The sequence below is a fragment of the Chionomys nivalis genome, chromosome 23, assembly GCF_950005125.1.
Source record: "Chionomys nivalis chromosome 23, mChiNiv1.1, whole genome shotgun sequence".
NCBI lineage: Eukaryota > Metazoa > Chordata > Mammalia > Rodentia > Cricetidae > Chionomys > Chionomys nivalis.
In genome coordinates, this window is record NC_080108.1 from 2,353,981 (window position 1) to 2,371,201 (window position 17,221).

The window sequence follows — 17,221 nt, forward strand, 5'->3', positions numbered from 1 at the left end:
AAAAGAAGGAACTTAACAAGAATGGCAAAGGTTGAAAGGTGCACTAATCTAAGAACAAAAAGGGAATTTCTACAGCTATTAAAATCCAGATTATTAACACACAGAGAGACACCCAGGAATCGTGAGCCTCTGGGTGAAAGAATACACCAATAACAATGAAGTGGCACTCATTCAAAACAAAGTAAAATGCACTTAATCTGACCAAGCTTCTGCATACCTGACTCAGGGCTACCCCTCTTGTCTAACACAAGCAAGGTCCTGGTTAAAGAAGGGGAGGAGAGGGAAGAGGGAGGAGGAAAAAGAGGGTAGAAGGGGAAAGGAGGACAGGAGGAGAGGAACGAGGAAGAGAAGAGAGGGGAGGACGGAGCTGGGCTTCTAACCCCAGCTATGGATTTGTAGAAACAAAAAGGCGGGGGGGGGGGGGGGGGGGAGCTTGAGAGAAGGCTGAACAGCGAAGAGCCCTGGCTGCTCTTCCAGAGGACCCAGGTTCAATTCCCAGCACCCACACGGAGGCTCATGATCATCTGTTAACTCCAGTCCCAGAAGATCTGATGCCTTCTTCTGGCCTCCTCTGATACCAGATACTCAGGTGGTACACACACATACATGCAAGCAAACTACATACATAAAATTAAATTAAAATAGTTTTTTTTTAATATTTATTTATTTATTTTGTATACAATATTCTGTTTACATATATGTCTGCAGGCCAAAAGAGGGCACCAGACCCCATTACAGATGGTTGTGAGCCACCATGTGGTTGCTGGGAATTGAACTCAGGACCTTTGGAAGAGCAGGCAATGCTCTTAACCACTAAGCCATCTCTCCAGCCCCTAAAATAGTTTTAAAAATAAATAAATAAATAAATACATAGGCCCAAAGAAGTTATTTTAACACTAGGATACAAAATCTGAAGCGAGTAACCCTACCAAATAATGTGGTGTCTTCAGCAAACAAACTGGAAGGATGGTGGAAGTGGCTGAGAAGTGCAATGATTTTGAATGAAAAATACACCCCTCCCCCCCATTTGAATGCATGGTCCCCAGGTGGTGGGTGGTGCTGTCTGAGGACTCTTAGGAGGCGGCCTTTTTAGAGGAAGTATGTCAACAAAGCAGGCTTTGAGAGTTACAGGATTCTTGCTCTATCTGCTTCAAGCTTGCAGTTTTAGCGATGAGTTCTCAGCTTCTTGACCCTGCTATCAAGGCCTGCTGCCTCCGCTCACCACGGGGACTCTAGCCCTCTGAACCACAAGCCTAGATAAACTTTCTCTATAATCTGCCATGCTCATGGTGTTGCGTTACAGCAAGAGAAAAGTGACTGTTTGGGATTTTTTTTGCGGTGCTGCGAACTGAACCTGGCGGTCTACTTATGCCAGGCTCCCAGCCCCAGATCTGTTTTTTGTTTTCCTTTGTTTTGTTTTGCATGTACATTGGTGTTTGGGCTGCATGTGTGTCCGTATGAGGGAGCTGGATCCACTGGAACTGGAGTTACAGACAGTTGTGAGCTGCCACGAGGTGCTAGGAATTGAACCTGGGTCCTCTAAAGAGCAGCCAATGCTCTTAACCATCTGTTATTTTTAACAAGAAAGATAGTAACATTAAACCGGGTGTGGTAGTACCTGGCTGTAACCCCAGCATTAAGATTGTAAGGTCAAATTAAAATACACAGATACCTTGCCAAAAGGGAAAAAAAAAGTACTTTAAAAGAAACAAACACCTTAATACTAATTGGAAAAAAAAAAAAACCTTGCAATTTTTAAACCCTGCCTTGGAATGAAAGGCCCGGCCCTCAGAGTAGTTACAAACAAACCTGCAAGGTTCACAGCCAGCAAGTGTACAACCAAACAAAACCAAACAAACTGCCACCCAGGTCATCATCCTACAAAGACCTCAATAACCCGTTGATTCCTCAATTCAAATGGAGTAAAGAAACACCCAGAGTGGCAAAACAGTTGGAGGGGCCTTGAAACTTTCACTTTTAGAGGTCGTCAAGAAAGCCTTGCGCTTTACTCACGTCAGCGGCGTTTGCGGTAAGCGGTCATCTATTCAGCAAACCTATCACCGTTTAGACAAATAGTAAAATAGCCTTTTTTTTAAGCTGTGTGAACATAGATTAAGAAGAAAGAATGAACTCCCAAGCATGGGAGGGGATCCAAAGGAGAAACACACAAGAACTCTTTTATGTTTGCTGAGCTGGAGAAAAACTAAGCTCATGTTCTTACTCAGGAAGTCACACAGGCTCCCGTGTCTGCTGGCTCCAGTTTCAGTTACTATGCACCAAATGCTATTACATGCTATTGCATACCTACTACATGCTATTACATACCTACTACATGCCAGGTTCAAGCACAGTATCCCTTCACAGAAAAGGAATTCTACTTTGTATTTCAAGAAATGTCAAGCACCTGCTAACTCCAGCACCTGAGAGATGGACACAGGAGGACCGAGGAGTTCAAGGTCATCCTTGGCTACACAGCCAATTCGAGGTGGCCTGAGCTCCACAAAGACCCCGTCCCAAAAACAACAACCAAAACGACCTCATTCTCTTCTAAGTCATCACGTTTTAAAGAGACGGAATCTCTGGAGCTTGGGTTCCAGTAGGGCAGACAGCCATTAATCAAATAAAACCACAGGAGAGCAAATGGGTATGGCTCTGTGAAAACAGACGACGTGAATACTAATGTGTCCAACGGTAAAATACTAACGCCTACAACTTATTTTGAAATGCTTCAAAATAACATGGATACGAATAGTTTGAGAGACAGACAGGCAAGCAAAAAAAGCTGGAGAAGAATTAGCTGACAATATTCTAGCTTATTGGATCCTGGTTAGCAACTCCAATGGGGGAAGAAAATGCTTGGATATTAAGGAAAATTCTAAGAAACACCCACAGACTATGAGCTAAAGGAATTTATAAGCCGAGTGTGACAGCCCATGCCATAATCCCAGCACTTGAGCGATGAAAGGAGAAGATTGTGGATACATGAAACCCTGTCTCAAAATAAAGTAAAATATAAAATCATTATTTTTTTATTTTTAAATCCAGTTCCAAGGTATCTGACACCCTCACACAGACATACATATATGCAAAACCCAAAAATACATAAAACAAAAAAATAAAAGTTCCAACCAGAAAATCCCATCTAAGAGCCAAAGTCAGTCAAGCACAGTGTAGCTTACAAACTGCTCATACCCTGGTTCTCTCCTGACCCTTGAGCTCCGGAAAGGTGCAAACCACCTGAGCCCAAACGCTAGAACGATCTGCACCACAGACAGCCTCAGGCAATTCAATTAACCTCCCTGTTTCCTCTTCTATAAAATAGAGATAAAACAGCACCTGTCCTAACTAACCCAGAGAACTGTTCAAAGAGCAAAGTGAAGCCATGTTACAGTGAAAGGACCTGTGTAGCCCACAGGAGGATTCCATTATCTGTCTTCTACACATACCGAACTACTCGGGACTCAACAGAAAAGCTTTTCAGTCTCCTGGCCCTCCTAACTGCTGTCCTTCCTCTCTCCTTTCCGCACTCCTGCCCTAGGAACCTCTGCTTACTTCAGACCTCATCCGCGGGGTCACTTCCTTTAACACGGCGTGCCAAGCCTCCCCCTTTCTAGTGGTGCAGATTCCGTTCCCATGTCACATGGCGCCTGCACATACCTTAACCTGTCATTTCTGTCTCAATAGAACATAACTGTCTACATGCAGGTCCCTCTTCTCCCAGACAACGCCTAGTACATAATGTGATTGGCAAATGAATGAGTGGATTCAAATAGCAATAAATCACTCATTGTTATGTAACTAGTACGTAAGACACAGCAGATGTTGAGATGTTGAGCAGATACTGGCAATCATGTTTGCATATTAGAATCATCTATAAACATTTAAAACAGTTAACTAAAAAAGGTATATTAGCACAGCCAGTAGAGGCAAAGAATCAGAAATTCAAAGCTATCTCTGCTACATAGTTAGAGGCCACCATGGGCCACATTAGATACCATCTTTTAAAACAAACATACAGAGAGAGAGAGAGATTAAAGTAAACTTAACACAGACATCTGACATCTGTGCTTTTATTAATATTGAAAAGGAATTCAAACATAATCAAAATTAAAAACTTTTACCTACACATAAATTACATTACTCTAAGATCTTACAGAACAAAATCTTGCAACCCATCTGCACAAACATTAATTTAACTTTCACAACAACTACGTGAGTTAAGCATTTCTTCTCTTTTTTTTTTTTCTTCTCTTTTCTTAATGAAGAACTAGATTTAAATAATAAATAAGTTTCTAAGTTGCTTTTCTGGGTAACTTTATACCCAGTTCCTTCCTAGGAAAGCGACAAAGGTTGCGGCAACACACAAGAACTATGGAGGCAAAGGTTTAGATCAGGAAGACATAAACCTCAGCTCTGTGGGAAGCAGGGTGGGAATAAGGAGAGCAGAGCCTGAAGATCCGGTCTGCACAGACAGAAGATCGAGGAAGGGGCACACATTGGCATTATTGTTTATCGTAACAAAAGACTCCAAAGGCAGATTCTATAGAAAGACCCAACATCCCTGCCCCCCCTTCTTGGACTTTTCCCAGCCTGAAAGGGACAGGGAACTTGAGGGAGCTGGAAGCAGAAAGGGGAGAATGGAGAAAGCTCCACAATAGAAAGGGTTTCCCTAGGCTATATGTAAATTACTTAACCCTGACTCCAGAGTAAGAGCCAAGAGGTAATGGACTTGTATAACTTAAGACTTGGATCCATTTTAGAGGATTAATCGATACCACACAAAATCCTATTAATGAGGGGCTGGAGAGACGGCTCAGCGGTTAGAAAACTTGTAGGAAGACTTAACCTGAGTTAGGTTCCTAGCACCCACACAGGAGCTCACTGTAGGCTGGAACTCTACCTCTAGGGAATCAGAATCCCTCTTCCAGCCTTTTTCAGGCACCAGGCACAGCCGTGGTGCAGGCAAAACACTTACACATGTAAAAAAAATAATAATAAAACAAAGAAAAACTACTTCAAAACACTATGACTTGCCTTTAAAAAAAATAGTAAATCATAGTAATGAGGAATTAAAGAACCTCAAATTCTTCCTAGACTTATTACTTCAAGATCCTTGACAAGGAATAATTTGGTTAGTTGGTTTGTTCTGACAGGGTCTCTGGTCACCAGGCTGACCTCAGACCCATTATGTAGCCAAAGATGACCCTGACCTTCTGATCCTCCCACTCTAGAGTGCTGGAATTACAGGCACATGCCATCAAACCCGGCTCCCTGTGGTGCTGGGGATCAAGCCCAGGTTTTCGTATATGCTAGGCATGTATTCTATCAACCGAGTCACATGTCAGCCCACAAAGAGTAATCGAGAGAGTCATAAAACATGCATGACAGCAAAAACAGAAACATGAAAAAATATTTTTTTAAAAAAAGAGGGGTTCTAAGAAGAGAAAGTTATTTTTGAGGAAAGGCTTAAAACAAGGACAGTGCATAACACAATAAATATACAAGGCAGGGAAAGAAATGCTATATTCAAGCTGCTAACAACTTTTTTCTAAGATGGATGCCCCAACGGTACAAAAGAACTTTGGGTGACTGTCCAGGCAGCGAGATGTCTCTGTCATTTCTAGAGTTTTGGATCTCTTGTTTACTTAGGTAATATTATATCCTTCTGGAGTCTTTGATGGAGTTGAAGAATGGTTAGTTATAGTTATAGTTTTCCTTACTTATGATAAAAGATAAAATAGATATAAATATTGTAACTGTAATTCTTGCTTGATAACCGTTTTGTTATATGTAATTTTACTATGTTAAAGTTAAAGCCTTTCTTTTTGTTTAAACAAAAAAAGGGGAAATGATGGAGGAAGGTCATTGGTTAACTAATAAAGAAACTGCCTTGGCCCATTTGATAGGCAACCCTTAGGTGGGTGGAGTAAACAGAAGAGAATGCTGGGAGAAAGAAGTCGAGTGATAGAGTCGCCATGATTCTCCCACTCCAGACAGACGCAGGTTAAGATCTTTCCTGGTAAGCCAGCTCATGGTACTACACAGAATATTAGAAATGGGTTAGATCAATATGTAAGAGCTAGCCAATAAGAGGCTGGAGCTAATGGGCCAGGCAGTGATTAAAAGAATACAGTTTCCGTGTAATTATTTCGGGGCATAAGCTAGCCATGCGGGCGGCCGGGTGCCGGGGACGCAGCCCTGCCGCTCTTATTTCAACAGGCTTAAAACAAGGACAGTGCATAACACAATAAATATACAAGGCAGGGAAAGAAATGCTATATTCAAGCTGCTAACAACTTTTTTCTAGTTCATAAAATTTTTGCCATCATAAAATTTTCAGCAATTTTTTTTTATCTAGCTCAAACTGTGTTCTCTGATTAGGGTTTCCTTAAGATTAAGAAACTGAAATTAAGACAGGCGGTGGTGGCGCATGCCTTTAATCCCAGCACTTGGGAGGCAGAGGCAGGCGGATCTCCATGAGTTTGAGGACAGCCTGGTCTATAGAGAGAGTTCCAGGACAGTCAAGGTTACACAGAGAAATCCTGTCTTGAGAAAAAAATTAAAAAATAAACAAAAAACTGAAATTAGGAAGCAACCTAAAGGGATGTTTCTAGTGTCCCAGAGTCCAGATGGACAGAGTTCCAAATAGAGGGGCAGAAGTAAGCTACTGTACCTAGAATCCCGAAGTGTGCTCCACGCCAATACTCAGGCAGTGGCTGAGATGTGTCTTCCAGCAAACCGACACTGTTCTATGATCTTTGGTCTCCTAACTCAAAAAATGGGAATACAGGGCTACTGTGAAACCGATGGAAATGACACCCAGGAAAAACCCTTTTCCCACAGAAATGATTAACTGCTCATGGTGCAAATCAGTCCTTCAGTCTTCCTAATGCACAAAGAAGGGCAGGCTACACGAAGAAAATTTTATTCTCGCTCCAACGGCAATATATTTATTTGTGAAATATTCCCATGCCCCCATGCATAAAAACTCAAGCAGCCTGGAAACAGGAAATAGTGCGTGGCTGCTAGGATCAGGTGGATATGAATGGGAACTAGGCTTGACACTTACATGCAGCCAGTCTTTGAACGAGTTTCCTGTACCGCGAGAAGCCTCTGCTTCTTCACCTCCAAGACACCAACATTATCATACGTGGCTATTCCGCAGGTTGGAAAAAAACCCACCTTCCACTTGCTATAATTTAAAAGTAGTGGCCACCACTCCTAGCTTCAAAATGATTTTTCAAGTGTGTTTATTAAAATGACACTTGCTTGACAACCTACCTGTAAATGGGGAGGGGGCACAAAGGCAGCTTTCTCTCCCCTTTACAATCAAATCCCTCCATTTGTCCATTCATTTCAATATTTCCTTAAGGGCTTGGGCTATCCCTATATACAGGTGAGTACTTACCCCAGAGAAGGGCTGGTACATGCAGAGATGAGCCCAGTTACTGTTCCTAAGGTTGAGGATGAATCAACAAAGCCACTTCTCTGAGGGATGTTAGGCAAGGGGACGCCTGGGCACGCTGGGTTAGGCTAATAAGAAACCGACAAATGCACTGGGCTGGAGAAGTGATTCGGTGCAGTGCTTTCCACGCAAGCATGAGGACTTGAATCTGGATCCCCAGCACCTGTGTCTCAAACTGGGAGCCAGAATATACCGCTAATCCCTGCTGGAAGCCAGAGAAGACCGCTAATCCCAGCACTGGCTAGACAGTCAAAGGATGTCTGGGGGTTGCTGGCCAGCCAGTCTACCTGGCTGTGAGAGACCCATGTCTCAAAGAATACGGTGGAGAAGCAATTGAAGACACTCAACAGACACAAATGCACACACATACCACAAACACACAAGAAAACAACACACACACACAAGTGAAAGAAATAAAACACTTCTAGAGTTTCATAAGGAAGTCATGAACTCAAATAAGCCTTTATATGGCTTTAAACATCACTAGAAAAAGACAAAAACCACAGGCCATCTAGAAGAGACAGTTTCAAGTTCAGACCCAAAAGTCTGACTTGCAGAAGTCAGGCCTACAAAACCAAGCTGTAAATTCTCAAGAAAGAATCCCAGCCTAGGATATCTCAGCAGTTTTCAGGCCACGGCTAAAACAGTATTCTAAGTTGGAAAACCCTGTAGGCTTTTTTTTCTACAGTAGAGAGACAGCAACGCCAGGAAAAGGCCTGTGATCTCGCTCAAGAAGCTGAGACAGGAAGGCTGGCGCACATTTATAGTCAAGCTGGGCTACAAAGACCCTTGTTTCACATAATACTAAAAAAACAAAAATGACAAAACAGGGAGGGGAGGAAGGTAGCTAACTAAGGTGGCTGAAGGAAAAACAAACGCCCCAAAACGGTAAGATTTTTCTGGACTTGCAAATCAAAAAGGCTTGCTCTCCACTCCCGCTATTCTCTGACAAGACTGCAACGCAGCAGCTGGCTGTCAAAGGACTAAATCACAGCATTCACCCAGCAAACGCCTGAGTGTCTGTGCCGCTGTGGTCAGTTAGCCCTCGAGGCTCTGAGCGATGAACTTGAACAGAGAGACTTCCAGCCCTCAAGGAGCATTCATTCTGGTGGCAAGAGATGGATCGGAGGGAGGGGTGTAAACAGAAAGGAAAGGCAGGGTCCAAATATTGCAAGTAAGAAAAGAGGGGTGGAGGGAAGAGGGAAAACAGGGGACACAGTGCTGGTTTGACCAAAACAAATCTTTAAACTCTGTAGTGGTTTCTCAGCCTTAATAAGCATCAGGATCATTTGGAGGGCCTAAGAAAGCAGGGATCTCTGGGCCCCAAGCCTGATCTTTTTATCTGGTAGGTTTGGGATGAGATTCAACAATACGCTGCCAAATTCCCAGATTATGCTGACACCTCTGGTCCAAGAGCCATGCTTTTGTCCATCCAGATCAGGTAACCCAGCTCAGGAGCTCACAGGACTTCTTTCGTCCATTCGCATATTCAAGCATTCGAACACTTATTCATAGGCCCAGGAACAGTGCTAGGAGATAAGTCTAAATATAACCTGACCTCAAATAATTCACAAAGATAGGCCGAATGGCACGGGCCTAGAACCCCAGCTACTCAGAAGCTAGAAGCAGAAGGATTCCAAGTTCAAGGACTGCCTGAGCTATACATGGAGTTCAAAGGCCAGCCTGAGCATCTTGGGTAGGTAGGTCCTGTCTCAAAATAAAAAGTAGAGCCAATGAGACGGGTCAACAGGTCAAAGAGAAAAAATAAAAATAAAAAATTCTTGTTTTAAAGAGCGTGCCTGATGACCTTAAGTTCCACCCCTGAAACCCATTGTGAGGAGAGACTAAGCCAATCCCGAAAGTTGTCCTCTGACCTCCACGAAACTCCCACTAACACTCATACAATACCGATAGACAACATTTAAAAATATGCAGGGCGGGCAAGACGGTTCATCCAGAAAGGGTGCTTGCCTCCAAGCTTGATAACCTGAGTTTGATCCCTAGGAAGAGGAGACCCGATTCTCCGAAGCTGCCCTCTGCTCTTCATACGAGCCCTACGAGATTCACAAGCCGCTGGACCTAATGGTCTCCCAGCTAGGAAGCTAAGGAAGGAGACTCACAGGTTCACTGCCTGAGCTACAGAATGATCCAAGGCCAGTCCCGGCTCAAAATTTTGAAATGTTCAATGTGATAAGGATTGGGGATATAGCTGAGCAGTAGTACCACAGAAGGGCGAGGGGGGTTAAAGGTGTGGACTCTCACTACAAGACTGATTACCGAAAGAGGACTTTACAGGAGCAGCTCACTCCAAGAGAAGACTAGGAGAAAAGAGGGACTAGCTGTCAGAGATCCAACAAAGAACTCTGTCCAGGCAAGGAAGGGGTAGAAAGCAGCACTCCAGGCCCAGCGGCACACGGAAAAGAGACAACAAAAAAGGGACGTAGGACACCATGCATGGCCTGGGCTCCAGACGTTTCTTATTCCATCCTAAAGAGTCTGATCCTTCAACTGTGAAAAGAGAGGGAGGGGTGGGGTGCGGTGGGGGTAGGAAGCATTTCCATGACCAGTTTTGTTTTACAAAGACCCCTGCAAGGTGCACAGCTACCTGCAAACCTAGCACAAGGTGTCAAAGCAGGTACTCAGAAAACATTGAATCGGACCAGATAAGCTTCGTGTCAAGGGCAGCTCTTATAGACGAGGGGCAGTCACTTTCCCTAAGGACTAGCTTTGGCCAGGACAAGACTTGTAAGACAGGTCCAGCAACCTCAATTACTGCACACCATTCCCTGCTCGGCTAGAGTTCCCCAGAGGGCTTTCATTGTTTACACGTCTACCTCACCCACTAAACTTTGAGCTCTCAGTCTTGTGAGCAAAGACCAACTGTATCCTGCACTTGAAATCCACACAGACCTTAGCAGGGCAGCCTGAAACATTGGAGCACTCCAGAGTCTAGGTTACCTAGGTTATTTCTATGTTGGGTGAACAGATGAATAAATAAGCAAACTGATCAGGCCAAGCCATGAGTTCAAACATAAGACTACGAAGAGGCTTCCGGGGAATGTTGGCAGAGCTGCCAAAACTCTTGGAGAGGTGGCTTCTCGTTGAGGTGGCTTGAGTTCGAGTGTACACGATTTAGGATTTCCAAACAGAGCGAGCGCGATAAAACTGCAGACATTGAAACCTCTGTGGGCCGCTAGGAGCCCCAACAGGGACAACTGTGTTCTACCAGGAAGGATGCCAGCAAAGACTGAGCAGTGTGAGGAGTATTCTTCAGTGGAATCCTGAAAGCCGAGTAGGTGATTGCTACCTTCCTGCTTGTTTCTGAAGATTCATAGCAAACCCCAGGAACTTGAAGGCTGGAGGGGACCTGTTCAAGGTCACACAGGAAGGAGGTGATGCCGAAAGAGGTATCTCTGAACAACCCTCCTGACAGGGTTGAGACCCTTAAACATAGGGACAAAGTTTCCCTCAAGAAAGATCCTTAAAATAGAAGTACTAACATAACGATTAACCTTTCCTTTTACCTGTCGCAGTTCTGGGAGTATCGTAAAGGGTAAGGTAATTATCCAAGGGGTTTAACATAAGGAACTTAAGTTAAAAGATTTAATCACCCAATAATTGTCAAGTATTCTTCCAAAGCACTCACAGTATTGTTTACCGTTAAAAGGTTGAATGATTCTGGAAAGGTTGGAATAATTCACGCCCTTTTGAAATGGGCGTGAAAAGGACTAGGATTCTCATCCTCCTTTCCAAAAGTCTGTGCGGAACTTCCCAAGTTACGGGGTACTCCCGGAGTGGGGGAGGGGCAGCACAAGTCACTGACTTCCATTCTTTATTTTTCAAGACGATGAACCCGCAAAGTGATTCCCAAACCAGGACCGACCCCAAAGACCCAAAACCGCCCTGCTTTATTAAACGTCTGCGTCACGGGTCCGTTCCAGCGTCCCAGGACCCCGAAGGGACCGGGACCTGTGGTCCCTCCCCCGCCAGAGCACGCCCTCGGGGTCCCCCAGGGTCCCGGCTGTGGGGACCCGCGGTCGCCTCTGAGCTGGCACCGGGGGCCTTTGTTGGCCCGAAGGGGAGCGGTCGGTCGGCCTCGCGGGGCGGCGCCCGCCTCTGCTCACCTGACGCCCCTGCCCCCGCGTCTTCCCCGACCCGCGCCCGGACGCCGCGATGCCGGGAGCACCGGGCGGGGGGGTGGGGGTCTCTCACCTTCTGCACTTGCTCTGCTCCTCCTCCTCCTCCTGGCGGCGGCCGCCGAGCCCGGGGAGAATGCGGCGGGGTGCGCGGGCGGCCGCCCCGCGTTCTCCGGGTCCCTCACGCCGCTGCGGGCCGCGGGGAGCGGGGGGGGCGCGCCGGGATGGAGAGGGGGCGGGGTGCACTCGCTGAGGGGGAGACTGGGGAGAGCGCGGGCTCTAGGTGGAGAGATGCGACTGCGGGGAGCTGGCTATGGCTGAGGAGACCCCGTGCAGCCTACGGGCGGGGCGGGATGGGGTCGGGCAGCGGTGCGGGGAGCCCACCGCGCGGCCGTACCTTCGGCCCCCGTCGCAGCCTGGCTATTGTATGCAGCCCGGCCGGCCGCCGCCGCGCCCTGCAGCTCCGCCCCGGGCACGCCTCCTTCAGATCGGCCACGCCCCCTCCTGCCGGACTCCGCCCCCCGCAGGTGGGAGGGGGCGGGAGCGCCGGTACGACCCACGTGAACCGGACCAACCACGCCGCGGGAGGGGGGGAGGGGGAAGGCCCCGCGCCGGGATGACGTCATCAGCGCTTGATGCCAAAGGCCGAGGATCACCTGGCGGCCACGTGACGTCATTGGGGGCGGGCGTCTGCTGCGAGTGTGGACGCTCTCGCGCTTTGCACCGGCGTTGGCCCGTGAGATTTTAGGGGCCACGTAAGGTGGTTAGCTTGCGGTCGGGGTGGAACACGAGGAGCCCCTCGGTTGCAAGGCACCAGCGCATCCGCTAGCTCGCCAAGAGTTGAAAGTGTGAAAGTTGTCGGGTCTCGGGCCGTCTCCCAGCCGGACATCTGCTCTTCTGTCTGTCTTGGGGTTGGCGGTCTGAGCAACGTTAGGTGTCACATGCAAGGGTGGGGGAAGAAATAGCGGAGACGGTCGAGCTGGACTGAATTCACGTGGGGAAAAAAAAAAAAAAAAAAAAAGGCTCCTTTTCCGGCTCTCTCCCACCACCGAGGCTACTTTTGACGCAAACTTTTCTCCTAAGCTCAGATTCTCTATTTCTCACTCCTTGGGAAACAGCGTTCACTACTTGTCCTGCTGTGACTCGGATTCGGTACGTCCAAAACCGACGCACTATAACTCTGAGCCGAACTCATAGTCTGGTTTCACACCCCAGATGTTCAAGTTAAGACTTCGAATTCAGCCGGGCGGTGGTGGTGCACGCCTTTAGTACTTGGGAGGCAGAGGCGGGCGGATCTCTGTGAGTTCGAGACCAGCCTGGTCTACAAGAGCTAGTTCCAGGACAGGCTCCAAAACCACAGAGAAACCCTGTCTTGAAAAAAAAAAAAAACAAAAAAAAAAAACTTCGAATTCAAGCCGGGCATGGTGGCATACGCCTGTAATCCCAGAACACGAGCGGCAGAGGCAAGCGGATCTCTGTGAGTTCGAGGCCAGCCTGGTCTACAGAGCAAGTTCCAGAGCAGCCAGAATTACACAGAGAAACCCTGCCTTGAAAAGACAAAAAAATAAAAATAAAAAACTTTGAATTTCCAACCCTTCCAACTTCTTCATAATAAATAACACTTGACTATCTATCCTAACTTGGCCTCTTTAAACTTCAGCTTTACAATAATAATAATAATAATAATAATAATAATAATAATAGCTGCAATTTAGCCTGCATTGTCCTTGAAAATCATGGGTATTTCTAGAGTCCTTTTCCCTTCCTGTGGTGAGCCAATGCACCACCATCCAGCAGCCCTCTAAGCCAGATCTCATTCTCAACATTCATTTCAAACTGTGCTTCCGACCTGTAAAATCTGAAAAGTAAATAAATAAATAAATAAATAAAAGTTGTCAAGCCTTGCCCTTCTCTCTAGTCACTACCGTCACTTGGGCAACAGAAGCAACCTTTAGTCTCTCGAAATCTAACCCATTAGGCTCTCTGGTCTCTCCTTCCCCTATTTGAACAGTCTGGGAAACTTTATAGCTTTTAGGATAAAGTTCGAACTTTAACATGGCACATACAGGCTGGCTGCTTATACCAGCCTTTCTGGCTTCATCGTACACTCTGCCCTCGCTGCGGTCACATCAGAACACTACCTAATGCTTTTTAACAGTCTTCTGGAGCCCTTCCTTATCTGACTGGATGGCACCTATTCATTCTGCACCCTGAAACTCCAGGGTCACATTTGTTTAGGAATTTGACTATTATTTCTAAGGGTCCCTGAACTTAACAATATCAAAAGTTTTTCACATCTATTTTCTCCCTTTTACTCACTGCTCCCCCTTCTTCCTTCCTTCCTTCCTTCCTTCCTTCCTTCCTTCCTTCCTTCCTTTCTTCCTTCCTTTTTCTTTCCTTCCTTCCTTCTTCCCTCCCTCCCTCCTTCCCTTCTTTCTGCTTTTCTCTCTTTCAGGATTCTTGAATGACTGACCTAGAACTTGTGACCATCCACCTGCCTCAACCCCCCAAGTGCACCACCTCGCCTGGCTCTTTTATCCCAAGTACAGGTGTAGTAACTGTAATTGTCTATCTGATGCCATCAGTTTCCCAAGTCCTATTCCTCTCTGTATCTTCCACCCTTGGAGCTGTGTTACGTAGCATCAATTGATCTGTTAAAAAAATATATTTAATAGCCGGGGGGTGGCATAGGCCTTTAATCCTAGCATTCAAGAGGTGGGAGCAGGCAAATCGCTGAGATCCTGCGTCCAAAACAATATATTTAATAAATGCTTACTGTGTGCTGCTGTACTGAGTACCTCATTGACGGTATCTCCCTAAAGAAACCTCTAACAACCCTTTGAGGTTTCATCCTGTTTCTCTTTGATGGGGAAACTGAGGCATATGCACAGAGCATAATATACTCTAGGGTCACGAGCGGGAAAATTCATCCTGATCTACACTATGTCTGCATCTGCACAGCAGACAAACAGGATCTCTTCCAAACTGCTAATACTCTCTACTTGGAATTCCCGCCTTACTCTCTTCTGCCCTGTGACAGGCCCAAGGCAGCTTCTTTATTAACCAATGGTATATAGAGGGGAATCCCACATCAGGGGTGCTTGCTATAGACAAACACACCCTAATGTGTCTACCCCAATTGCTGGATACCATTTGCTGTTTGGTCTCTAAAGCCCTACCAAAGCAAATCATCAAGACATCACTAGCAACCTTTTACATTGTGTCCAGACAGGCTCTTCCTGTATAGCCCAGAGCTAGCCCCAAAGTCAAGATCCTCAGTGCCCTGAGTGCATGGATTACAGGCGTGGAACACACAACCGTTCATTCAGGACATCCCCTGCAACATGGTCTGCTCCCCCCGGCTGCCGAAGACGACGGGCTTTGTGGTTTTTCAGTCTTCCGTGGAGATTCTCTGGATTTCACGTGACATCCTGAGTTGATACGCAAGTGAATGACCTGAGCCTGAAATTTCTTCGAGACTCTCAAGATTGCTAACAAAACACAACCAACAACACAAAATGTGACACAGCCCTTCTGTCTCTCAAGAGCTAGAGCACTCTCTCCACAGGGCTAAGATTTCTCCATGGGAATCTGGTACCTACACAGGCAGAACATTTTTAGATATTATAATGGTGTGTGGCCTATGGAGTGCCGTACTGCTTGATAAAAATTCTATTATTTAACATTTCATTTGTCTGAATGGGAAGGCTTTTGCGCTGGCTAGTTTTACATCAACTTGACATAGCTGGAGTCATCTGAGAGGAGGGAACCTCAACTGAGAAAATGTCTCCAGAAGATCTGGCTGTAGGGAGGGCATTTTCTTAATTGGTGATCCACTACAGGGTTGGAGGGGGGTGCAACAAGTCTATTGTGGGTGGGGCCACCCCTGGGCAGGTAGTCCTGAGTTCTGTAAGAAAGCACGCTGAGCAAGACAGGGAGAGCAAGGCAGTAAGCAGCATTCCTCCACAGCCTCTGCATCAGCTCCTGCTTCCAGGTTCCTGCCCTGACTTCCTTCTGTGATGGAGTACGATGTGGAAAAGTGAGCTAATAAACCCTTTCCTCCCAACTTTCTCTGGGTCCTTGTTTCTCATCGTAGTAGTAGGAATCCTAGCTAGGACAGCTTTAATTCCTCTTTATTCCTATAAGGACAAATGTTAAAAAAAAAAAAAAAAAATATTGAGCATCCCTGTGCTAGGCTATGTCAGGACGTAATTTTAATGTTGTTTGAACATTTATTTTGTGCGTATGTGTATGAGCGCATATGCCATAGTTCGTGTGTGGACCAGAGGACAACATTCAGAGTCAGTTCTCTCCTTCTGCCGTGTGGTTCCAAACACCAATTCAGGTCATCGGGCTTGGTGGCAAGCGTTGTTGACCCACTGTACCGTCTTGTCAGTACCTGTGACGTGATGAAATGTCTTCCTTCCGCTTATACTTCCAGTCTGACATCAGGCAAAGAGCCTTAACCCTCATGATGATTGATGTGACAGCTATCAACTGTGGGGACTCTTATTGCCATCTTACCAATGACTACTAAGTTCCAGAATTCCATCCTAAGAGTAGAGTCATTCTGGGTACTAATTATCTAATCCTGAGCTTCAAAAAAAAAAATCAGAGCCTGCTATAAATACTTGGAAACACAATGTTCACTTAGGAGCTGATCTGGAAAACAGGAGTGGTGTGGGAAAGCCAATGGGGAGTGTGTGGGAACCTTGGAGAAACGCAGGCTTCCTGGAAGAGACCCTGAAAGAGGAGCCTTATCTACTGCAAGAATTCCTCCTCTCCTAAGAGCTGCCCCCAGGCTGTCGATGCCCCTAGACTGAACGGCTTTGATTGCAGGTCTATCCTACTAATCTGATATCAGAGACTCTCCTCCTAACCCCCACCCCAGCCCCTGCAATCGAGTCCCTGCAGAATAGTGAGGAAGGTGTGTGGTGGACATTAGCTCAACATCGCAGTGTAGAGAGTTGCAACTGTCCGAGCCTGCAGCTGAAATAGGAGGTGGGCTCAGGGAATGCGATGCAGAAAGGGTCTGCCTCAAATTACTTTGGTTTCATTACAGGTTCATCTTACAAACCGAGTTTAGTAGAGGATGTCAAACGTGTGCCCACTCCTATCTGGAAGACCTGTGGATTTTAATTACTCCACAACCGCAACAGCTTGGGATTAGCAACCTTTGCTATTTATTTATTGCAAGCAATATGTCATGTGACTGTGTGTTCTTACCTTAATTTACATTCTTTTGATTGCTAAGGCAGCTGTGCTTTTTGATGGCTGTTTAATTGGCTGTTTGACTGACTGGATTTGAGATAGGGTCTCACTATGGTGATCTGACTGGCCTGGAATTTGCTGTCTAAACCAGCCGGCCTTGAACTCACAGAGATTCACCTGCCCCCTCTGCCTCTCAAGTGCTGGGATCAAACGTGTGCGCACCTATTTTTGGAAACTAGGTTTCATGAAGCAGCTCAGGCTGGACTCAGACTATGCAGTTGAAGCTGACATTGAACTCCTGGTCTCCCTGCCTGCACTGTGCCCAGCAGAGTAAAGAATGTATTTGAATCTTCTGTTTGAATGGTTTTAACTATTGAGATAGAACTTGCATAAAACGAAACAAATGCAT

The 17,221-nt window shown here is 46.1% G+C and overlaps 1 protein-coding gene across 2 annotated transcripts in view; it reads right to left on the minus strand.

Moving 5' to 3' along the window:
- Nucleotides 1-12,039, minus strand: part of Pak1 (p21 (RAC1) activated kinase 1) — a 99,605-nt gene extending 87,566 nt beyond the window's left edge. Inside the window, exon 1 of one of the 2 annotated variants that reach the window (XM_057755966.1) lies at nucleotides 11,678-12,039. The gene's annotated coding sequence lies outside the window, so the exon portion shown is untranslated. The remainder of the gene's footprint in view (nucleotides 1-11,677) is intronic. The other variant, XM_057755963.1, reaches the window with a different exon arrangement.
- Nucleotides 12,040-17,221: the final 5,182 nt, after the last annotated feature.